The following is a 24,992-nucleotide window of genomic DNA, read 5'->3' as shown; positions in this document are numbered from 1 at the left end:
ATATATTTATTTCTATACAAATATATGATATGTATACTGTATATACTGAGCCTCCCTTCTTCCTTTAGATTTGACAACCAGAAGAGATTTTGCCCTCGTGGTCTTTCCTTTGGTCCCTCGAGATAGAGAGAAAGAGAGATAAAGTAGTTTAAAACGACAGCAGCAACCAAAGGTTTAGTGACAATGTGGTGGTTTCCAATGTACTGCAAGAATTCTTCTTTGCAACAGTTAGGTCAGAAGTCTGGATTCCTTCTGATGGCAGAGATATAGGTACTCGAGAAGCATCATAGCATCCGTAATAAGGGGCTGCATGGAATATCAATATGTTATGGGGTCTAGAATTATTTGACTTGTGACAAAAGGACTGTACTTGCGGGCATTCCTAAAATATGCACGTGAAAGTACCTATGTTACTTTGTGAACATATTCTACAAAGAGAAGACAGGGCTAACTTACTGAGATCTCTTAATACAGGTGTTGAAATAAGTCCTATGTATACATCTTGGGTGGAGAGTTTGATGATTAGGATTATTTTAAGCTTGTTTAATTTTAATTACAAATGGTTGTCCAAGCTAATTTGGCTATTCTGTTGATATTCATTTACATTTGAACCATTTCCACAGAAACACTTAGATAAGCTGCTTCTGAGCTCTGGGCCCACAGTGGGATGCTCCAGAAGGTGGTCAGGTTCATTCTGTGTAGGTTTATCTAGTTAGTGAGAATACAATCTCAAGGACATTGTGAACAAATATGTTATCCATTTCTTTTCTTTTCCTAGTGTGTGTGAAGGTCTTGAAAGTCTTCAAACCCACTGATTTTATGTGATTTTTCGGAAAACTTCAATTAACTCCTATCGTGTTCTAATGCTTAGTCGTGTGCAGCAGCACACCCACCCCCTACCAACACCACAAACAGCCGTTAGACTTTGCCATAGAAATGTTGGAATGATTTATCGACGGGAATGCTCAGCACGTCAGGGGGTTTAATTACTATGGAGCTGTTAATATTGTTGAGCTAAGACATTCTCTTCCATCTCTTCTCTTTCCTTTTTTGTGTGGAGCAGCAAACACAGAAAACTGTAATTAGTTTGTAGTCCTTGTCCAAAAATATGCAGCAGGAGCAGATTTGATATGTTATTGCAGTCAGAGCACCTGGCTGCAGCTTTTCAACTTAGTCAGCTTGTGTCTCTTCTGCTAATATTAAATCTCTGTTGAATTGATCATGTTAAGACAAGCAGCATACGCCTGTATGTCGTTTTGAACACATCTTTCATAAACCCCAAAAGAACAGTATTGGCAGATACGTATATCCAAACCATTATAATTGTACAGCCTTATTTTTAATGCCTTCCTCTACACCCTCTGTTGTGGAAGCGGGCTGTGAGTGATGAATCCCTGCGTATGAGCCTTAGTATTTCTTACTACTCCATTTTCCTTTCAGCTCATGTGTTACATATCAGTCGCCACTGTGGTTGCCTGACTCTCTTAATTCTCGTCTTCCTGTCTGCGGCTCGCGGCTCTCTTTTTGGCTGCAGGTTGTTGTTGTTGCCTATGCAGCAGCAGCAGAAGCAGCAGCGCTCTTTTTCCCTCGAAGTGACAGATACAAGTCCGGTTGACACAGAGGGATGACACGGGGGGGTTATCGAAACGCAGAACAGGCAGCCCACTTCCCCATGGTCGGCTTTTCCACATGGGTAATTGGCTGCTTCTTCTTCTTCTTTGTCGTCTATATCAACGTCGTTTTCCTTTCCACATTTGACGCTATCTCTCCTTTAATTTCATTCTCACTGGATCTGTTCTCCCCCCCCCCCCCCCCCCCCCCCCGTCATCCCAGCTACAGTTAAATTGAAAGTTTGTAGGATTAAAATTTAAATTGCTGCTGCTAAACACCCTCGCTCTCCTTGGTTTTTGAAGATGCTGGAGCGTCTTGGGAAATGAGAGCCGGGACTGGGGGCCTGCTGGAGATGATGATGTCAAAAGGAAATATTTTCACTCTCAGCCACTCGCATCCAAATCTGAAAGCTCTGTCTGGGGATGGAGAGACATCATTATCCCCCCTTTAAACCTGTTGAAGCACAGCCAAAGTGTTAGCTTTGCACTGCCCAGTTGGTGACCTTTCACTGTTTTGTATCGACTGCACCGTAAATATAGTGGCCAGACATTTCATTCAGCTTCACAGCTCAACAATCTTTTTTTTTTTTTTATCTGGATACTGTTACATCTTAATGCAAACACTTTCTTAATGTTTAGCCTTTGCTGTTTTAACGTGTATTACTACAGCACTAGTTCAGATTGTTCCACAACAGAGACAGAATATTCATCCCAATCAGTTGCTCCTTTATTTCTTCTCTGAAAGAACATTGTCCTTATTTATCAATTATCTCTTTAGTTAATTTATGTTTATTTGTTGCAATCTAAACACTTAGTATATTGTACATTCTGGGGGGGGGGGGGGGGGGGGGTGAAGCCAATTGTATCTTTCTCAACCCGTCCCACCTGCAAACTGCATTATTTCCTAGAAAGCTTCACGGGTCCACTACCAGGTCCCGGGTTACTAATATAGAACTTGCATGCAGTCTTGTGACAGCTTGGCAGTTTCCTCTGATTTCTGTCTTTGGACTTGTTTACCTGCTTGTCTTTGAATTACCACACAGCTCCCAGAGTGCCTTTTAAAGTCAAGCTAACAACTCAAAGCGCTGCTAGGAGGTGCACCCTTGGGTACCTTATGGCTCCTCTGCAGCGCTTCAACGGTGGACAGGGGTTGTCTCGGCTTTCCCCTGACGCATCTTTAAGCCGAGCTGAACCGACTTGCTCTCCTGGAAGAGGAGCGAGCAAGAAAGCGAGGGCATCTACACTTGGCAGGCCTAATCCAGACTTCAGGATATGCTGTTCCAGGCTGCTGTCTAACCGGGGGCTGCAACTCCCACAGAGAAGAACGCAAGACTTTGATTGGGCCGCCCACACTGTTGCAAAGATTTGGCCAGAGCTGCAGGCTTGGTTGTATCATAAATTTTGCTGTGCACTTTTTTTACTCTAGGCCAGAGTGAAACAACAAATAGTGGGTTGTGACCTTGGGAATTGCCTCGGGCTTAGTTAAGCGTAAACCTTTGCTTTTCTGCACACTCAACGAGAACAAAGAGATGCTGCAAAAAGCACCCGTGAAAATTTTCCACATAAAATCAGTGGACTAGCACTCCACTTCAGTATGTGTTTGAGATGGTCAATAAAAACCTCCAGATCTAGGAAAAGAAGTTAGGGCTGAGCTTTTATTTCTTAACAATGGCTTGGATGACTCTTAGCTGGTCAAATTGTTCTGAGTAGTTTTAATTGGATGTGGAACAATCCCCTCTACTTAGACCGCGCTGCAGTTTGTAGATTGCTCCTCAGGGGCGGCTGTAGCTGAGGGGGTCCTTTCGTCAGTGGGTCGGCGGTTCCATCCCAGTCTCTCCCGTCTGCATGCCAAAGTGTCCTTGGGCATGATACTGAGCACCAAATTGCCCCTCATGGAAAAAAGTGCTGCTTACAGATGCACTGTGTGAATGTGTGTGTGAATGGGTGAATGGCAATACAGCGCTTTGAGTGGTCATCAATACAGACCATTCGGAATTCTCTAGAGTTAGATATGGAAATCCCCAACCATCACAACAGGAGAGGACTTCTACAGCATTGGCCTGGGGAGATAAAGAGACTTTATTTCCCCAAACAGGCAGAAAATTAATTGGACGAGAGGGGCAGTAATCCTGTGTCTCATCGTCCGTAACCACCCTCGTCTTGGGACTGCGGAACCTAAGCATTTCAAAGCCTGGCTGAAAAGACCTGACACAGACTGAGTTAAATCCACATCTCAACAATGCATCGCCTCCACCCTACATTTCCCCTCTTTTGCTCTAGAGGTCTCGCTCTATCTCCCTTCCCTTTCTCTGCGTCACACTAAAATACTATAAAGATAGAGGAAATGAGAGCGATAAAGTAATTAAAAGTCAGGAAAGTATCTCTCGGCCCTGCACGCCAAATTAGTTTTTAGAGTAATTTTTGCCTTCAAGTGGTCTTTGAATCCTACATTAGCCATATCTCTAAGTTGTAATGAATGGCTATACAATTTTTGCGGGTCCTCATTTCGCTTTGTTCTGCACCCAAATCTAATTGGGACAAGGGCCCTGTACGACCACAAAAGTGTGTTGGGATGGTAGAATAAAAATAAATATCCAACCAAACAAAGGGCCATTCAGGGGTTGGTGGGGGTGCAGGGTGGTGGGAGGATTTATCATGCTTCTTCTGTGACGATGGTAAAAATGATAACAAATGGGATCTCACCAGCCGTGATGACGATGGACATGTTGATGTTCTGACACGCGACCCATTGATCTGGGAAGTTTTGTGACCATTTGTAAAAAAAAACCTGCCAAAGTTCCTCAACACCACCTCTGTGGTAGCTCCCGCTCCCCCACATGTTGCCATGATGATACACACACATCATCACTCGGTGAAAACACGAGTCTCAATGTTGGTGCTGGTAGAAAAAAATGCATTGTTTAGTAGAGTCATCTTTGGATGCATTCAAATATCAGATTTTGATGGTCAGCGCTCTCTTCTTTAATGGATACGAATCACTTTGAGGGGGCCTTGTTTCATCTTAGTACGGATTTTATTATTAAGTTCTGTTTGAAGTTGTAGTGAAATGAAAATGGTCACAATTCAGCAGCTCGGGGACATTAGGCTACTGCTGACTTCAGTTCAATAACATCAGTATTTCTCTTTGGAAGCCAAACCTTTGATTATACTTGAATCAAATTTCTCTGGATGAAATGTCATCTAAACCTGTCCGCATGAACAGTGTTGCTGATAAGAAAGAGAAGCTCGATCACTTGGATTGTCGGTTTTTAATTGTGGCTAAGTTACTGTTTTATTTTGGCAGTTCTTTTGTTTCCACTTTAAAAAGAACAACTTCCCTTCTGAGAACTGCAGCTTCTCTTGTCAAATGAAAAGAGATGAGTTCCCAAGGCAAGCTATTAACAAAGCATCTGTTCTGAGAACTGCGCGATCAAAACAAATTGAAGGAGGGGATTGTCAGTCCTAATGCGGTCTAGATGATGAAGCACAGTTTGAACCACAGCAGCACCATTGATATGAAGGACATTTTAAGTTTTTAAAGCACCCTGCAACTTCAGGTCAATTTCTTTGGTCTAATTGAAAAAAAATATGTTTTTCGTGCGCACTTATACTGTGTGCATTTAAAGAAGTGGGCAGTAGTAGTAAAATAACAACTAAAACAAATCAGTCCACAGAATCTTGAACTGATCGGCTCCATGGATGGATTGAAATCAGCCCACATTTGTTTTCCTACTCAGCTCGGGCCATGGCAGTTTTTTTTTATCTCAGAATTTTGAGCTTTGTCACTGTTCAGGGCGCAGAACGTGCCCGTGATGAATAGTCTATAATGCACCAAGCCTATAGAATGCCCCCCTTCCACACACACTCATAAATAAAAAGGAAATGAAAAAATAATGCATGTTAGTAGCACATGAATGGATAGGTTTCTTCGAGGAAAAATAAAACAAGATCCCGATGGCCTGGATTGCACCACTACAAATGTCAAACTAAAACAAATGAACAAATCAATACACGAAATAGAGATACAATGTGAGACTTGTCTAACTTCCTCAGAACAATCTGCTCTGAAAGGGAAAGATCCAAAGGCTGGAGGGATTTTTTTTTTTTATCTATGCATCTTAATGCTGTTTTTGATGTACTGTAGCTCTATTGTCTCAATTTTATATAATTTATATACGACAATGTACTGCTCACCTATGTAAATCATCAGCCTATGGAAATTCAATTAATGGGTACACAATCTGGAAAAGTTGTATCACAGTAGTTGTTCCCAACAGGACTGAGTTGTGATTGAATAGAGGCCATGGTCAGGTCTGGATGCCGCAGGGCACCTTTGGGCAAACAGGAGTTGTTTCTTATTCGGCCTTCAATACATGTTACATAAATCGTATTTTTTGATTAATGCAAATTTATTCTAGAACATGCTCCATGTACAGCTTGTATCTACTTTGATATCGGAACACAGCATCAAACGTGTACCAATTTTCAAGCTACGTTACCCTATCAAATAACATCATCATAATCACTGAACTTAAAGGAACACTTTTGGCATACAAAAGCTGCTGTGCTTGTGTTTCACTCAGACTGTGCATGCATTACTTTTTATTTCCCCTCCTCCCACTCATTCTGCTGTTGAGGCGTTGTGCCTGTTTTTAGACCTTGTCGGGTGTCAACAAAACTCGAGTGGGATGTTATGAGAAAGTGTCTTCTCGCCAACAGGATCTCATTATTTTCAAGGTGTCCTGGTTCTTCATAAGCAGGAACAGCGGCAGTTATGTGTGTTGCAGGGAATAGAGGGACATACCATAGCGAGTGTTCCCAGAGTCCACTGAAGGCGCATCCAAAACATTTTTCATGCTCGAGTTAAAGCTGGACTTGAGGGACTGCTTTTGGGTTAAAAGAATCACACAACTATGTTCAGCTTCTAGTTTTCGTAGGTTTTTGGTCAAAGAAGCTTCAAAAGGTCAAAGGCCGACGGAAATTAGAGCTCGTCTTTGAAACCCTGTGTTTTCCGACAGCTTAGGTAACCTGGCTGAACCTGAGTGTCGGAGGTGGATCGACATAAAAAAATTGAGCAAACAGAAGTCAGAGATGAGATGAAGGGGGGAACAAAGTGAGATAAGATCATGTGACAGTTTATTATGCAGATGAGGAGAGTCATCTTCCCCTAAACTGTCTGAGCGTTTCCTAATTCATCACTGTCGCTCCCGGTGTGCGTGTCTGCAGCTTACGGTACAGCAGAGCATCTGCGTGGCAGCCACCGGCGCTGATTGATCACCTCTCTGCAGACTACAGGGGCACTTTCTCCGGGGCTGTGCCTCGCTCGTGGGCGCCTCAGAGCCTTGATTAAGGCTGAGGCGACCCCAGAAATGAGTGCCGCTGGAGGGTTCATCCTCTTAGACATTGTTCTACCTCTTTGGCTGTCTCTCTTACTCTCACTGTGTTCCCTCACTTTAGATTAATGCGCCCGCCCCCCTCGTTCACCCATCTGCTCAATTTGTCTTCTCCCTTTATCCTCCAATTTTCTCTTGTTCGGCCTCTTTGGCATCTTTTCCCATGTGACTTCCCTCTGCATTTTTATTCACATTTTTATTTTTTTTCTTCTGTTTAGTCTTTCCAGCCGCTCATGACTTTCTCTCTAGCAGCTTTTTTTTCAAGTTACAAGCTTCACAACTTTCTCACTGAGTAGATGCATAGAGTGCCGTGCCTCGTGCTCTCAGGATATTACTAGCAAATATTTTTTGGATGGGAAGCAGTTAACATTTTTCCAACAACTCACTCGGTGCAGTTTTGCACATTTTGTTAAAGGTTTTAATTCACTTTGAGAGAGAAACTGTCAATGTTGAAAACCCCCAAAGGTCTGAGTCTACCAATTGGGTAACTTAATCACAAACGTAACTCTATCACTCACTCAGTTGGACATATGGGGATGTAGCATCGGATGTTGTCTGGTAAAGCCAAAAAACATTAAGTAGTGCTCCGTCCAAACTTACATTGTTTTCTCACTGATGTGGAAGCCTAACAAATTGGAAAAAAAAACTACGCTTAAATGTTGGACTACAATCAACATCTGTTAAACCTTCCAAACAACTATTATTATCAATAAAATCAAGACTAAAATCCTAAACCGATCAAACTCTGTAAGCTATTTTTCAAACTTTATACCTCACTTGGGGAAAGGAAAAGCAGCCCATGCTCTGATAAATTACTAGACAGTTATTCATGAGTTAATCCAGCTAGGAGAGACTTTTTCACTCAGTCTTCTTGAACTTCTGGTTCGGCTTCTCCATAGCAGTGGTCTGACTCATCAAGTATTCTGATCTTAGCTGTAGGGCTTGTTACAGAGAGAGACTGCCTGTCCTGCCACAGCGCCTATAGGTTTCACACTAAGGCTGACGGGCAGAGTAGTCAGAATATTCACCATTTAGTGGCTGTAAGAGCAGATGGACCTTTGCTCTTACCGCAGCCTCTGCAGCAGAAACGTTAAAAAAAACGTTAATTGCTCCTGTTGGTTTAGTTGTTGCCACAGTATCTCATGTGTTACAGTGAGTCTTGAGCATCACTCAGTCAGAGGTACAAGACCGTTCATTGATTGATCGACTGACTCCCATCAAGGAGTGGCAGGTGACACGTTTCTCTGTGACAGCTGACAAAATAATACCACTAAAGGGTCACCGTGTTTCAAATTGTATCGGTCATAAGTTAAAGGGTAAATCCATACTTTAACCCTAAAAGCTGCAGTTATTTTTAACTTTGACAACTGATGGGCAGCACCTGTTTCTGACTGGAGAACAACCAGAACTAGTTTGAAACGATAGAGAGCTGTGGAGCAGAGGTTTTCTTCCTGTGAATCCGTGCAGACGTATCCCTCAAAGTCCCAGCTGATTTCACAGAACAGACCATTAAAAACCTATATGGGACTTTTGCTTAGGTTTTCTCTCCTCCCTCCCTCCTATTTTCTCCTTCATTTCCATCTCTGGTGGGCTGCTGGCCCTGGAATGCAGTGGCTGTTGGCTGCAACTGTGTCCTCTATTAGAATGGAGCGTTCCCCAGGAATGTCACCGGCTGGAGTCACATATACGGCTGCCATTGCATCCCATAGGCTTTACATTATTTATCTTCCCAGCTGACACCTATCACCCGTAGTGACTGCTCCGCAGCCCTGCTGACGTCCCTGCTGTCACCCCACTGCCGCAGCCCATTTGCCCCGCATCAACATCCCCAGCGCCTCAGGGGACTGAGACTTGCACCCCCCCACACCTTTCCCCGGAAGAACGTTAGAAAGTGTGGCTGAGGTAGAAATATAACTGTTTGCTCCTCAATCCATCAGTAAACTACAACAAAGTCAGCGCCGCTTTAAATGTGCAATTTGAGAAAGTTGATGCGTCTCATTGAGAACTTCAAAAGGTTATTTGGAAAAATGCCAGCGTCCCAAGTACATTAGTTACAGTACTTGCATGCAGTTCTGCATAACAAACACTGCCTGACCTTGATCCGAAGTGAATGCACTTGCCACATAGCCACGCACACAAACACAGGTCATGGGGCAGTGGTGCATTGTTCCTTGTGGTTTTTCCTGCTGCACTGTCTCGATGAGGATTTTCTAGAGCCCACCCCCCCTCCTGTCATGGATTAATTGGATTTTTGACCCAGTTCCAGTTTGCTCCCCTCCTTCTCCTCGTGCTCCGCATGGGCGCCGACATGAGATGGTGTAAAATGCTTGTGTGTGGGTCATCAAATGTGTGTGGAGGATTTAGTGCAGTGGCCGGCTGCCTCGTTTCCAGTCTGTTGGGACGCTTTGTCTCCCGGCCGCCCTCCTCATCACTCCCCCCAATGGAGGGCAGCAGCCAGCGAACAAAAGCCGAACCCCCCGTATGAATGCCACCATGCACGCACGCACGCACGCACACATCCCCCCTCCTTCCCCTCTCAATTCCAGCCACTTGCTGCCTTGTCACAACTATAACAGCCAGTGTCACTACCACTGCTGTTGTTCCCCCTGGCACTATGGGACCACGCTAGGGGGCTGCTGCCGTTGAGTTCATCTGCAGTGCACTGCACAGAGAGCCAGTAAAGGAGAGGAGACAAGGAATGGTCCGGCCTGTATTTAAAAAACTGGTGTCGCTCTCTTTTATTTGTTTTTCTACCTCTGCCGCCCTAAATCAAGCCCCGGCTCTTTGTAATTGAACTGATCAGAGGGCTGTCTTGGGATGCCTGCGCTGCTTTTCGTGTGGGTGATCGTGCATTATTGTCGAAAGGTCCTCTTCTTGTCTGCGATTTAGTCATCCTCTCTGGGGCAAATTTAAAAATGGAGTGTGTGACCTTGCTACGCACACACTTCGCTCTCCTCTTTTGCAGGGAAAAAAAGTAATGAATGTGATTGCCGCAACTTTGTGTGGATATTTCCCCGTGGGTTTCCGGCTGGATTTTTCATCTTGGTTTGCTTGTAATTACAGACCTGAGGGCTGCTGCGCGTGCAGGGTCAGCCTCTGCAGTCCCTTTATGGATATTTGTCTGCTCTTCCACCGTGATTTGTAGTCAGTCGGACGACTCTGCTCCCACCGTTAGCAAAATCCAAGGATTAAGAGTTTTGCTCATAAATGTCAAATGATAGATTTGAGAACATTGTGCTTTCCCCTCCAACTTCAGCCCAGATGCTTATTATGCTGATTTACAACTATTGATTTCAATTTCCAAGGCTTTGTTTGCTGGAAGCTCTACCATTAAAACTGCAGCCACGCAGGATATGAATCAAGATCCCTGAGATTACAAACGGCTTTCAATTGTTTCTCGCAGAGGAATGACTTTTGAATGAGTAACATTGTGTGTGCGTGTGCGCATGTGAATGCCTGATTTTCGTTTGGCTCGTTTGAATCCCGCACCCTGGCTATTGGCTGGTTTTGTGTCTCCTTGCAGCCAATAGGTTTGAAGCGTGGTTGATTTTGAATCACTCACAGCGACGGCGTTGTGTGTGGCACGTTAAGCCGTTACTCCCTTTGCCTGGGTCCCAAAGGGGTTTGAATGGCCCCTTGTCAGTTAACGGTTCTCCTTTCAATGACACATTTAAAATTTAAAACGCCTTTATCCTTTATCCAACAGGGGGCCATGTGTTTTGGGATTTGGGACACATGCAGGCTCATTTGAAGGGCCTTTGTGAATGTTGAAGGCCAGCATTAGTGTGCCCCCTAGTGCCAGTCTGAAGCCCCCAACCATGTCTAATAACAGACTGGGGACATTTTTCTTTATTATTATTAAAACACATACATTTATTTTGTTATCTGAACTTCTTCTTATTTGATGTTTTCAAGTTAAGAGTCTGTCAACACAGGTTTAAAGGGGTCCTGGGGATGTAAAAAGTGGATCATCATCCTGGAAAGTTGTGCCACCTATAATATATTACAAAGATTATAATAGTCTCATCTTGCACAAGTTGTGGAAGTAATTATTATGTTTATAGTAATCATTATTATTTTACTATTAATTCATTTTGTTCTATAGATTCACTGTTCTGATTCCAAAATGATTAGATTTTTTTTTGCATAAAGTCAATTTGCTAAGAATTAACACTGAAAAACATTCACCGTTTACAAACCCTCTGGTTGCTTGTCAGCGACAGGATTTTTTTTTTCTTATATTTGTGAACCTGTCAAAAAATGGTCTTGACCCATTCATCATAGTCAGAACACTGAGGTCATCCGAGCAGCGACTGCTGTCTGTCTACACATCAAGGACTGTGTGTTATCGGGACCTTCTCAATCAGTGCCCCCAAATTCTGGAACCTCTCCCTCCCTGTGTTACTTTGGATCAACAACGTTGTGTTGAATGATCCAAAAGTTGAAAGAGTATATATCAGAATTTATTAAAAAGTAAAGTGAAATGAAAGATGCACAGGCACGTGCATTTAGACAAGGACACATTTATAAAGATCAGGGTACAACTGAACAGTTGCATTGGTTGTGTGTTTGGTCGGTGACTTATAGATAAAGCCAGAGAGAGCGAGAGAGCGAGAGAGAGCTTGTGCTATATAATGAACCCTGAGTGAGGGAATGTGAAACACTGGCTGTTTGTGCAGACTTTATTTTTGCAGTGAGTATTATAGTAAAGCACTAGGACAGAGATGGAGGAGTGGACAGCCGCAGAGAAGGATTTATTTTTCTGAGCCTAAATGCAATCAGCCTGCTTTCTGTCCTCCCATGCTCTTTTTCTTCTTCTCTTCTTCATCTTCTTCCCTCCCTCTTTCTATGACCTTCTCTCTCCCTCCTTCCCTTTCCTCCGCCCTCCAACCCTCTGTCCATCCTTCACACTGTTATGACGTTAGCCATAAATGCCTCGTAGTTGTTACTTTTGTTGACAGGTCTTGGCAGATATGTAGCCCCACTCCAGTTTTTATTTTTTATTTGTTTCTTTCGTTTTTTAAGGGTGTTACTTTGGAAGTTACAATCCCCAACCCTGGTTACAATACAAAGGTTTCATGCTCTCAAACTACGGAGACCCACAGCGTTCAACCTGAATTTATTAAGCAAGACACATGAAGGTTATACTGTATGATTGAGTAAATTCAAAGATGTAACCCTGAAATTTTTGTTTTTCCTAGCGTTTGCTCATTGTGCATTTTATTTCATAATGTTTGTTTGTTTGTTTTTATCAAATTTTGAACCTTTTGATTCATATTTATGCTGATTTATTGCTTTTCGACTAATACATTTATGTTGGGAACACTATATTTTTTACTATTCCTTGTGAATTGATTATATTTTGTATTGGACACAATCTCATATCTGTCAGCAGCTCAAATCAAAACTTATTTTCCTCAGCGTTCGACTTAAAAACCCTGCGTCAGGCAAAACTGTTACTGTCCAATTCCAGGCGTTGCTGCTGTTGTTTCAGATTTTTGCATCTATTATTTCAGCACCCCCCCTCCTCCCACTGGCGGTCCCACAATATGTTCCTGGGGTCAGGGCCTCATAACTGGGCTTAGGGGGGGACAGGTGGAGGAAAAGAAGTGCTGGCCTTTGCATCTTGAAGGTGATGTGGTCCAGATGGTAGCCTCTCCTTCAGATGCACTCTGCACGTCCGCCACTGGCACTCAGGTCGACTGTAAAAGATAGGGTCTTATCGCAGCCTCTCTGTGGATGTGGGTGGAGGGGGGAGCTGGGAGTGGGCCTGCAGTGACCTGCAGTGGGCCTTGATCCAGCCTGCCAAATCCAATACACCCTCCTCTCCTCCTCCTCTTTCGCACAGATGCTGCAGCTCTGCACTGCACCAACTGATGGAAATCAGATTTTAGGTTATTGGCTTAAACTTCCCACCGACTTCTCATTATCACTTCCCCATCAGTGAAGGGCAAATACAGCCAAGAAGCAGGCTTATCTCAAGAGGAGATGGGTTTGGGGAATGAAAGGCTTTGTTTGTCTTTGCCAAGCAGAACGGAAGCTGAGGACTCAGGACGGCTCCTCTGCAGGACACGTTTTTATCGACTGGCGTCTTCCTCCTTTTACCTCGGGTTACTCTACCGGAGCGCTCATTCTCATGTTGCATTTTGTCATTTGCCTTGCACTTACAGGACATTGTAGGTCTCCTCTTTCCCTAATCTCTTTGTAAGACTTGATGATGTCTGAGAGATCTCAGGGTCCTTTGTGTGATGGCGTCTGTTACTGTGCAGACCCCAAGAAACACCCACTGGGAGTCATCAAGAAAGTGATAACGAGTCTGTCTGGAGAAGATGCTTTCTTTCTGAAGGATGTACTTTTTCCCTCTCGCCTTGAAGGACCACAGTCACATCCATTTGTCCTAATCAAGAAAGTCCTTCTGTGGCTTTTCTAGGCACAGAGAGAGAGAGTAGATAAAAGCCACACTCAGCTGATGTGTATTTTTCCCTCGTTTCAGATGGAGCTCTAGTTTCCATTTCTCATTCATGGACAATTTGTCACAGTTTCAAGTTTACATTCCTTTAAACCTTTGAGCTTCCTTGACAACTAGTGTGTGGAGGGAAGACAGCTTTATGAACGACCTGCATCCACAGAGAACCACCTCAAGACAAAATTAAATAAAGCACAACTCAAGTCATCATAGAGGAGATACCTCATCCTTCAAATGAAGACAAAGTATTAACTTATGGCATCATACTGTTGTTTTCTTATGATGATACATTTGGTTAAAACATTTTTATTTTAATATTTTTCTAAATAAATGCAGTGATACACAGTAACTTCAATTGTTGATTAAATACTGTGTGCTAGTGAGTATAAAAAGTTTTCAGACATGACCTCTGGAAAATATCCATTTCCCAGAGTTTGCCTTTCACAGGAGACTATCTGCAGTTCATTGCATGTCTTAAAGGAATTTGACTTAGATAAGAGTGAGACTTCACTTGTGCTTGCATTTTCTTTATATAAAACACAACTGCATTGTCATATATTGCACTAAACAACAACAGCATTCCCAAATTTGACCAGCCTTTGCATGTTTATTGACTAGATTCCTCGGGCCCCTGCCCTTGCTAATGGCCATTTACAGCCAAGCATATTTCCTGCTGCTCATCATAGATTGAAAGGAGATAAGGATATACTACTTTTTGCTATTGATATAAATAAAGATATGATTTTTTTTATTTTTAAGATCAGAAAACATTATTTTATTATGCACCAGAAATGCTCTTTCTTCCCATCTAGTTAATCATGCGATAATATCTCAGATTTACCTGGACACCACTTAGTTGCTGTAGAAAAAAACATAAGGAAAACATTTTCATCTCTGTGTTGGTAAGTTTGCAGATGAATGTACTATAGATATTTCCTCTCAGGGGAGGAGGCACCTCATGTACGTGTTCTACTATAATGACATAGAGCAAAGGGAAGGACCAGGGCCTGGGAAATTACCTTCTCTGTTTACTAAATGACCAGGGATCTTATAAGAAATAGAGCAAACTGTAATATGGGCTTGAAGAGCAGAGAGTGCACCAGCTCCCCAAAGGCCTCGGCGATGCAGAGATGAAACAAACACTAGATCACAGGAGTTTAGATGAAGAGGCTGAAGGCAGGAGTATCAAGATGCAGCAGAAGGGCAGTGAGCTGGTAGTGGTTTGAGGGAGGATAGTCAGCCCACACGTTGTCGCTGCACGGCTGCTAATGCACTATTGATTTCTGCCACAGAGAAGATTCCCCCGCATCCTCCCGCGAAACCACACACATCTCTGTCAGCTGGCCCCGGACTCCGACTCCGGACCGGTGTCTCAGGCCCGAGGTCAGGATCAAGATGAGATTTATTTTTGGGCAACCCTGAATCCATGCTGCAAGCAAGTAGCAAGAAGTCCATCGTTTTATTACTAAACTCCGCTTCTGGGGAGGTGGAGCTGAAGTGTGGGCAGTCAACAAGCTTGTCAATGAGAAAAGTTTGGCTGCAGCAAAACTTTTTCATCAGCATCGGCCACAGGCGGCCAATCAGATTACTTGTCTACCCTGATCTCCTGCTGGGAAATGCTCTTACCGTGTTCTTGGAACAGAAGTTGAGCCGGAAAGGTACAAAAGGAACAATATCACATTTTCCTCCGTGCACATGTTAGTCTAGGCTGTAGGAATACTTAATTTTCTTATTTTATATGAAAAACAGCAACATTTTCGGCATTCTCTACCTTTAGTATGAGCCATCGCTGCTCCCCTCTAATGACATTAACACTGGCTGTTCAACGACGGGCAACCATTGTATATTTATTAATTCAAATATTGAAACATCATTTTGTGATGTGACTTTGGATTGTTTATGGAAGAATCATGGTTTGGTTTAAAATTATATTGAAACAATAATACACACTTGGATAAGGTCAGCGAGGAAATGTGATCAGGATTTTAAGACACTTTGGTCTGTTGTTTGGTTACAGCAAACAAAGAGCATTTTCCTGTGTTTAAGTGTCATTACGTCCTGATTGTTATGGCTGCTGCAAGGATTTGTCATTTAAACGTGTTAATCATGTGTAATTATCGGGGCACAGAGTGCATCTGAAGGAGAGGCTACCATCTTGAGCGAAGACTTCTTGATTCTGTTGGTTTTCATGGGACACAACGTTACCATGATAATAATGCCAACATTTCCGATTACTGAAAGTTTTATCTCTATAAACAGATTATAGTTTGACTAATCACATTTGAGCAGGCTTTGGTTGCCGCCAGGTAAACAGCCCATTTGGAGATCAGAAGAGGCAGAACACATTGACCAAAATGCATTGGCTCTCTGCATTTAAATTTATCTGCATTCATATGCTGTTAGTTTTTCATGGAGTCTAGCCGAAATGTCGTTTGGACCTAATACACATGCAAAAAAAATCGCGGTTAGTTTTTTGTGTGTTGAAACATTTGACTCCTGTGATAAAATAAATAAGCTGGACCGTAAACAGCATATGGCAAACAGTAGACAGAGTCTTGGCCCGGATATCTAGAGTGCATAGACTATTTACCGCTGCACCCATAGGCTCACTCGTGGTCGCATGATAGTCGATGGGCTCTGAAATCTCTGAGAGATAAAACCCGTCTTCTGTGTTTGTGAGGTTGACAATTGAATAAGGTCTGCGACAGCAGAAGGGACGTATAGGCTACCAATGAATTTGGCTTCTCTGAACTGATGTGGCTCCAGCAGATACATATTTCTGTGAGCTAATGTTTAATTTTAGTATGCATTTGAGATCAAGGGTTCGGGAATGAATGAGCTACTCTCCAGTTGGTCGGTGTGCGCTGCATAAACACAGCAGCAGCAGCAGCTCCAGTTTAAGCGCTGCAGCAGCATGTGCACAAACACTAAAAGGCAACATTGTTGGCACCTTTCACTCTGTATCTGCTGCTAATCGGTGCATCCTGGAAGCGCCAGTGTAGAAACACAGTAATGACTCTGTAGTTGTGAGTGGTCTCCAGGCTGTCTGCTGGGCTCTTGAGTCTCACCTGGGGAATTCATTAGCCGGAGTTGTCAGCTGCAGTCCGACTTGTATTGTTCGCGGGCTGTTTAGGCTCTGTCAGTGTCGCATTCATGACCAGCTGCTGTTGGTTTGCAGATTTCCCCATTTGCACGGTGTAAGCACTGTGTCACTTTGTAAATGGCAAAATCTGCATCGCCTTTTGGCTCCAGTAAAGTAGTCCCAGCCGCAGTGAGCAGATGACACACTGCAGCCACAGATAGAAAGAGGAGACAACAGTGAGACCAATCTGGGCCCGGCCAATCATCCAGGCTCGCCGCACTTCACGATACTTGTATGTGCAATATCATCTGAGGTCACTATAGCTCTGGGATGCGATATCAGGAGGAAAATAAAAGAACAAAAGACAGAAAGCAGATGAAGATCTGAAAGACCAAATTCACAGACCAAATTGAAAATCTAGGATGACCTTCTCCAAATGCCCTGGAGGAGCAGGGTGGGGGAAAATAGCCCGGCTCGCTCTCACCAATCATGCCGGACTGTTAACTGTTACTCGCGGCGAGTGGAGGTGGAGGTGGTGATGAGAGCTAGACAGTGTTAGATAAAAAATTTGATAAAAATTTGCCCGGCCTTTTTCAAGGAAAGATGGTGTTGTCATTGGTGTAGAAAGGGCCTGCCAGAGTTATACAAAGCGTTATTGATGGCGGTGGAGGGAAGCTGACGAAAATGACGGATACAAACATAAAGATAAAAGCCCTCGCTATCTCCCTCTCCTTTCTTGCTGCACTTCCCCGCCCCTATTTTCCACTTTCGGCTCCCCCTGCCTTTTTCCCCCTCAGTGTAAGTGTGATAAAAGCAGGCAGACCTATGACTCAGGTTCCCACCCCACATTCTGATATGAATTCAGGGAGCTGAAGCCGTGCCCTAATCTCTTAATGCATGTTCCCTCGACCTTGGCAGGGTCATGGGAGAAATAGATGGAACCTTATCAGCTTTTATGGATTTATGGAGAATTTCAGTGGATGTATTTTTCTTACACCGACCTGTGTGTGTGTGTGTGCGCGTCTCCATTATGTGTCTCTTTGCATGTGTGTTTCCTCAAGGATGGTGGGTAAGGTTATCAAAGCTATCTTCATGAATTTGATCAAGTTTCTAATTAGTGCATCAATCATGTTGAATTCCTCCATCATGTTAAAATGAAGAGACGCTGGCTTGTTTTTTTACAAATTGTGCCTTTGTTCTAACCTTCAGCAGCTGGGCCCATCTCTTCTCCTGGGCTGCTCTATGATTTAAAGCTGCACCAATCCGTATTTTTACACAAACATTTGATAACAAAAGTTTTCACTACAAGTGAAAAACCTGGAAAGATTCTGTGGTTCCTCTAATTTTTTTAATGATTTGGGTTCCTGGTCTGTGACGTCACAGTTTTGATTCAATCTCACCACTTTCATCAAGCTCTTATCCTGCCAGCTGCCAGCAAAGAACTTTATAAAACCCATTGATGTGAGCAATTCCCAAACTGAGGCCAAAATTGCGGTCAAAATTCAACTGGAAGTTCATGCAACTCCTTAATTTCAAACTTTAACTTTTCTTTGAGTTTGTTGGAAACTGTGAAGTTTTCGTGGGATTTGGACAGACCGTGTGCACTGTGTGCCATAGACGGCATAAAAAGGAATCACGTGTTACAAGATGGGTAATGTGTTTAATCAATAAGACTGGGCAAGTAAAAACAGACAATATCAGCTTAATGATCCTGGCATTTACTTGCATTGCATTACTTGGGGTCATACACCCTATATTATACAGAATTACTGACACAAAATACAAATAAAAGGGAAAATGAGGCACAAGAGAGGAACATAAATGACTTACATGTATTCTGGGACCACAAACATGATTACAAATGAATGCTTATTTAACTTTGTATCTGCTGGTCGTGTAAAACGGCAAATATTTGTGAAGACCTTAGCCATGAAAACGTCACAACTTCAAGGCTCAACTTGTTGTGGTGTTCCTCACCAATACCACATCAGTGTTGCTTGACAAATATAATGAAGCCGTGTAAAATAGTCAGGGCCCAAACGCAGAAGACACCAAGGCCCAGAGGCGCAGTGACGATAAATTAAAATAGGCAGGCGAGCATATGCAGAGTACGAATCCAGCTCAAAAGACTCAAGGAACACAAGGGAACGGAAGCAGGAGGCGACTCTGGGGAACAGAACAGCAACATGAGGTAACACAGGGGAGAAGAACAGACATACTCACACACTGAATACACAAGGGAGGCTCGGATAATTGGACACAGTTGAAACACATCAGGGCGGGAGAGACAATCACAAAGAAGGGGAAATTAGACAAATACAGGAAGTAGAATAGACGCGCTGTAAGAGATACCAATATAGAAGTGTAAATAAAAGGGATAGAAAAACGAGGGGTAGATCAGGACCGTATCTAATAGAGGACCACGTCCTATGAGGATGAACATGTCCTCAACCTTTCCGTGGTGCCTCCTCTGCTGCCTCACTGGGTGAGTCCACAGATAGCATGATACAAAGTTAATTTGCTGTTTAGAACCACAAGTCACTCTTCAGCTGGTCAGCGACGCATTGGATGAGGATTGGTCAGTAGGTCACGCTGATAGTGTGCGCCCTCTGCTGGATCAGGAAGAATTCCAGATGGTCTGACGTCAGTACAGTTCCAATTGGAACTTTTCCACCTATGCTTAATTTAATCCTTGAATTTTTTTTAGAAATGGGTGACAGCCTAAGTTTCTAAGGGTTAGTCGAGAGAAAGTTGAAGAGCTTGGGGTTGTAGCTGCAGGGGGATCAAGTGACAAAGAGCTGGACCCAACTCACAATGATTAAAATGTTATTAAGTAACTTCAGTAAAGTGTTGTTGTTAAGATGTCCATCTCAACGAGGAGATTTGGTTTTCATCAGCGTTTGCTCGATTGTTCTTCGTTCACAGGATTACACATCGAAACGATTTTTAAGAAACTTGGTGCTGCGATCCAGGCTCTTTCTTTTATCCGTCTTAAACATTTAAGAAAATTGTCCTACATTTCTCTGAGTACAATTTTGAAATTTGATACAAAGAATCAGGCATGTTCAAACTACATCCACTGCATTTATTTAGGTTTTATAAGGCGACCTTGGGCCTTGGTGGAGGAGTGTTCTCTTCTCGGTGCCATTCAATTCTATGCAGTTGCTCAAAGGCCATCAAACCATAAATTCAGCTGCCAGTCTATTAGGCACACTTAGTTGACAAAGCTAATACAATGCAGCCTACCTTCAATGATATAAGTGGGCTGGCAAAGTAATAGAGACAACTGCCAGTTAACAAAAAATACGCGACTGGAGGATTAATTGAAGTACTTTTTTTTTAACTTAATTAGTGGGAGTCTATATAAACAACACATTATTTTCACCATGACAGTGTTTGTTTGTTTTAACCTCAATTCTAAATATGTAAATAAAACACATTTAATAATTTAATGTCATAAATAGGAGACAACATTTTTCTCGGGTAGTTTGTCGTGGCTTAACATCAGTTTGCACAGATGTTAGCAGAGATGTTCGGAGCCAATCCTGTGGATCAGTAGCTATCAGACTGATCCACACACATTTTAATGGATTGGTATCGGCTGAAATAATGAAGATCGAATTGCAGTCCTTTTAGATTCCGTTGCGTTCTGTCTACCTCAGCCTCTTTGTGTTACAGATCCTCTAAGTCAGCCGGGCTCTACAGTGCAGCATCCAGCTGCATTAACTAGTGAAATGTGCATGTAAATTATTTAGCCGTAGCAGCAGTAGTAACACAGAAGCACAGTATAAATATACAGATTCACTCAGCTCTGACGCTAAGTGTCGTTAGCAATGCAACATTGAAAACGTCCAGCTGCAGCTTCATGTGTTGAATCTGTGCTTGGCATCAATTTTACTTAAAATGAAAAAATGTCGCCTTCCGTTCCCAAAAAATCCAACAGAGTGAGACGTCTTCTTTCTCGTGGATCGTACCATGTCAGTCTCAGGGGTGGCCTTCACCTCAATGAACTTTCACCATCAATAATTTAAGCTTCTAAACTTTATAATTTTGAACCATGACCTTCAGTATTTGCATTGGGAGGCTCAATAAGTTGAGTCTAAGATAAAATAATCTGGCTGTGTTGTTTCAATGAGGCAGATACGGACACGTTTTAATCAGCATTCAAGGAGAGATATGTATCGCATCAGACTCTGTATCATCAGATATCTGCTTCATAAGGGAACAGGAGCAATACAACCTATAAGACCTTTAAATGCTTTTTTAATAATACTAACATCCTCCCTTTTAATAAAAATATCTTCATCATACTTACATTTTTTACGCTCTGTTATTTTTCTCAACAATATTTGAAATTGATTAGAGCATAGTTACATGGCAATTTTTAGCAAATTGTCAAATATTCAAAGATTCCATGGTCTGACTTTTCCGGTGATCAGATAAGTTTAGGAAGGAAAGAAATAGAAAAACTTACTTAGAAATGAAACAAGAAAAGTATGGTCAACTCTAAAGGGTTGCAGGGGACTGGAGAGGCGGGCTGCACCCTGCACAGGTCGCCTGCATATCAAACTTACAGATTTAACCTTTCACATCCACATCGACGAGCTATTTAGAGTCTCAACTGTAACCTTAATCTGCACATAGTCTTTATGATGTAGCTGGAGTAACTGGAGAAATCCCACACACAGACATTGGGAGAACATGCAAACTCCACACAGAAGGAACCAGGATTTGAACCCTTCTTGTTATGAGGCAAAAGTGATAACCACTGCACCACCGCGCCACTCCTGTGCCTTTTATTTGATTCACTCAATAGGATAAACGTTTAGAGATATTTGCCTATAATGTGGAAAAGAGCATTACTGTAGTTTCCTCACTGTATCCCCTTCACTCGTCCCAATGCTATCCTGTCATGAGGGCAGCTGGAGGCTTGTCCTCCAGCGACGAGGGGCTCCAGCTCTCATAGCTGAAGAAAAAGCAATTTAGCTCCAGAGCTCCCCCGAGAAGTCGCACATCGAAGCTGCAGCAGCGGTGGTTGGCAGGGGGAGGTGGTGCTGGTGGTGGTGGTGGGTGGACTGAGCCCACGCCAGCTCGGCTTCTCCCCTGAGCAGGTGAGGGAAAATATTAGTGTTGTCCAAGGGTACGGACAGATCTCAAAGGACGGCAGCTTCTTGTTATCCTATTTCTGGCAGTTTGACGTCTCCTCCGTGCTTCTGGGGCAGGAGAGATGGAGTCGAGGGAACGGATGGACAGTGTTCAAGCAGGGTTTTGTGATATACATGTTATATCTCTTCATATCCAGGATTACCATGGGTCTGACCTGGCTTCTGAGATGTTTTTTTGTATTTCCATATGGGCACCAAAGAAAAAAAGATCACACTCAAACTAGACTTTTGATCCACAGTTGATACATGAACAAATTACTTATTAATACAAACTAGGAATAGTATAATTTAGACAATAGACTCACCAATTACATGGGACGTCTGTTATAACTTGGTGAAAATGGATCCACACATCACCTTTTAATGACGTCAAATTAAGTGTTTTTTTTGTCTTTTCTTGAAAAAAAATTGTCTTTTTATAACAAATTTGGTTGAACAATACAATATAAGTAATTCTGTTAATGCTTGTTTGCATGCATTCTGTACTATTTGCACAACAATGAGGTGGCGATGATGGAGAATTAAAAGGTTACAAAAATTGGTTTGTAAACAATGAGGTAGATGAGGAAGAAATAAGGAGAACAAAGAAGGATGATGATCCAGGAATAGGAATGATGGAACATTGGTAAAAGGAGCCACTTCTCACAAGCAGGCCTTGGCTTTGAGTATTTTGGGGCCTGTAAACAGTGTATGTGAGTGGGTGTTTGTGCCGATATGTATCCTGCATGTCAGTTTGTGAGTATTACAGCCATCTCTCTGGTTTAAGCATTCCCTTGGCTGCCATTATGGCCTAATAACCGTGTCAGTATGATTAATGCAGGAGGCAGGGCTCTGATTGTACTCTCGCTCAACTACAGCACCTAGTCTACCACACAGCCCACAGTCCCGCTCTCTGTGCTCCTCCTCAATTCGGAGCATTGGCAGCCGTCGCATCACTGCAGGTTGTTGTGAAGGTTGGATGTGCACTTGGCGTGCGCTCACCCTCCTTCCGGCGGCATCAAAGAGTCAGTTTGACGATGATTGGGAGATCAGGAAGTAAACTGTGCAATCCCCGAGGCCACTATAAGCAGTCCAAGGTAACAAACGCAGACAGCCTTAGCTTTTATCGCATCGTCACATTTTATAGTGTACCAATTATTGCACATCAGCGAAGCCGGAAACTTTTCAGTGACATTTCAGCTTTTGGTCAGTTTGTTTCTTGGAGTCTAACTTCTCGACACTCCTGACACCCGTCACTAGATGGCAAGACCATCTAGTGACAAGACACTAGATGGTCTTGCCATTTTCCCTTCATAGTTTAGTGGGTTTCATTCACACTAAGTGCGATGACATTCTTTCGATTACGGTGTGATGTAGATAGAGGATGTTAAACTATATGAAAACCATTTTACTGTAGGTGAACTTATCAGAGCATTTTTGTTTTGGCGAGTGCCTTATACAGAACCATGAATATCTGTACTGACAAGCGCGTTGCATCGTCTGCAAAGTCACAGTGGAACACAACCCGAGCAGCGTTTAGGAGGTCTCATGACACCTTCACACAAAGATGAAAGAAATTTCCAGACTGCGTTGGCTGTTGTCGGCTCTGTTAACGTCTTTGTTGGCATCTGCTATATGTAAGACACCATTTTTCTTTTTGTGTCTTCTGCATTTTAGAAGAGTCTTCAGCACGAGGACTCACTCAATGGGAATCCTCCGAACCATATCCATCTGTGTTCTCAAATGGGCTTGGACATTTTTCCGTTATTTTAATAAGGGGCTGACAGAAGAAACTCTGGAGACTGTCTGGTGCCTTTGATTCATTTTGCGTTTTCACATAAACCCCCTCTGGAAAATTATAGTTGATTGTTATTTGTTTTCCTTTTTGATCATTTCTTAACTGTTTTATGTCTGTGATGCCATACTCATTGTCATTCCTGACCATGGAAGTCTGTCTCTGGCCCTTCCTGCTTTTTTTTGTTGTGTCTGTATAATTGTTTTATTCACCCGTCTTATCTTAAAATGGTTTTGTAGTAAATGGTAAATGTTTTGGTAAATAATTTGGTATTTATAAAGCACTCTTCTAGTCTTGATGACCACTCAAAGCGCTTTATAGTACATTTTTACATTCACCCATTCATACAGTGCATCTATTCGCAGCACTTTTGATATTCTATGGGGGGGCCATTCAGGGTTCAGCATCTTGCCCAAGGACACTTCGGCATGCAGATGGGTCAGACTGGGGATCAAACTGCCGGCCTTCAGGTTCGAGAACGACCACTCTACCCCTCAGCCACAGCCGCCCCGAAGTCAATTTGATCAGGCACTAACTTGTCATAATCGTGCCTCAGTCAGTCCATGTCTCAAATGCCTGGTCCTGTACATTAAACTTGAGTGGGGGGATAAATCTCCTGACTGAATGAGTAAAAAAATACTTTGAACCTTTCGAACAAACAGAAACTGAAAAATAGCCAGAATTCTCTGGAGTTTTGGACAGTGCAACTGGTGCTCCATTCAAGTGATTGATCGACTTTGTTTCCTGTTCATGAAACCCGCTCAGACTCAGAGCCCAACAGAATGAATCACCACTTGTGGCTGCAATGGCCACTACGACTCGGGAACAGTTCCACAGTGTTGCTTCAAGCAGGCGTCTAAACGTGGCAAGCCTCCCCATTTACAGTAGTTCCCCCACTCTCCACTGCTGCGCTTCTCTTGTGGCCAGGAGATTTCTGCAGTGCAGCTGGGATGAGAGAGGCAGCGGTGACTCTGTGAACCGAAGTCCAACATGAAAGCCCAATCTGAAACCTTTCGCCACAGCTTTGAACACATCAGATCAGAGGCCGTGCTGCAAAAGTGATGGAAGCCCCTGTTAAGGCAGGAAGCCGGGAGAAGCAGAGACGGACCAAAAACAGACAAATAGCCCGAGAGGCCTGCACAGATACTCTGGATAACAACCTTGAGCCTGTCAGATTTTGCTGTCTGGTTCTTTTCAGGGATTTAAAAAACAAAAAAGAAAGCAGTCGTTCTTCAGCGCCTGAAAACTAACATGACATTTCTATCCTGGGCTGAGGTGTTACAGGTGAAGCCTAAAGAGACGGATCTTGTTATTTTTTTCAGATTTCAGGTCACCAAGCTCTGCCTGACAGGTGGAAAGGCTGAAACAACTGTTATTTGTGAAGTGTACTGTGCAGGTATAGCAGGTGCTGTTTGGACCAAGAAGAGTCTTACTTTTTGGACAAGGTCATTCAATTTTATCAGGACTAAACTTCCAATCAGCTCTTTATTCTTATAGGTTAT

General features: G+C 43.0%; 1 protein-coding gene across 4 annotated transcripts in view; it reads left to right on the top strand.

Annotated features, from left to right (window-relative positions):
• Window positions 1-24,992, top strand: part of ptprua (protein tyrosine phosphatase receptor type Ua) — a 187,139-nt gene that overhangs the window by 67,059 nt on the left and 95,088 nt on the right. The window lies entirely within an intron of this gene.

Source organism: Platichthys flesus, chromosome 17 (assembly GCF_949316205.1).
Source record: "Platichthys flesus chromosome 17, fPlaFle2.1, whole genome shotgun sequence".
In the NCBI taxonomy this organism is placed as follows: Eukaryota; Metazoa; Chordata; class Actinopteri; order Pleuronectiformes; family Pleuronectidae; genus Platichthys; species Platichthys flesus.
This window is presented reverse-complemented; position numbering and strand designations above follow the sequence as displayed.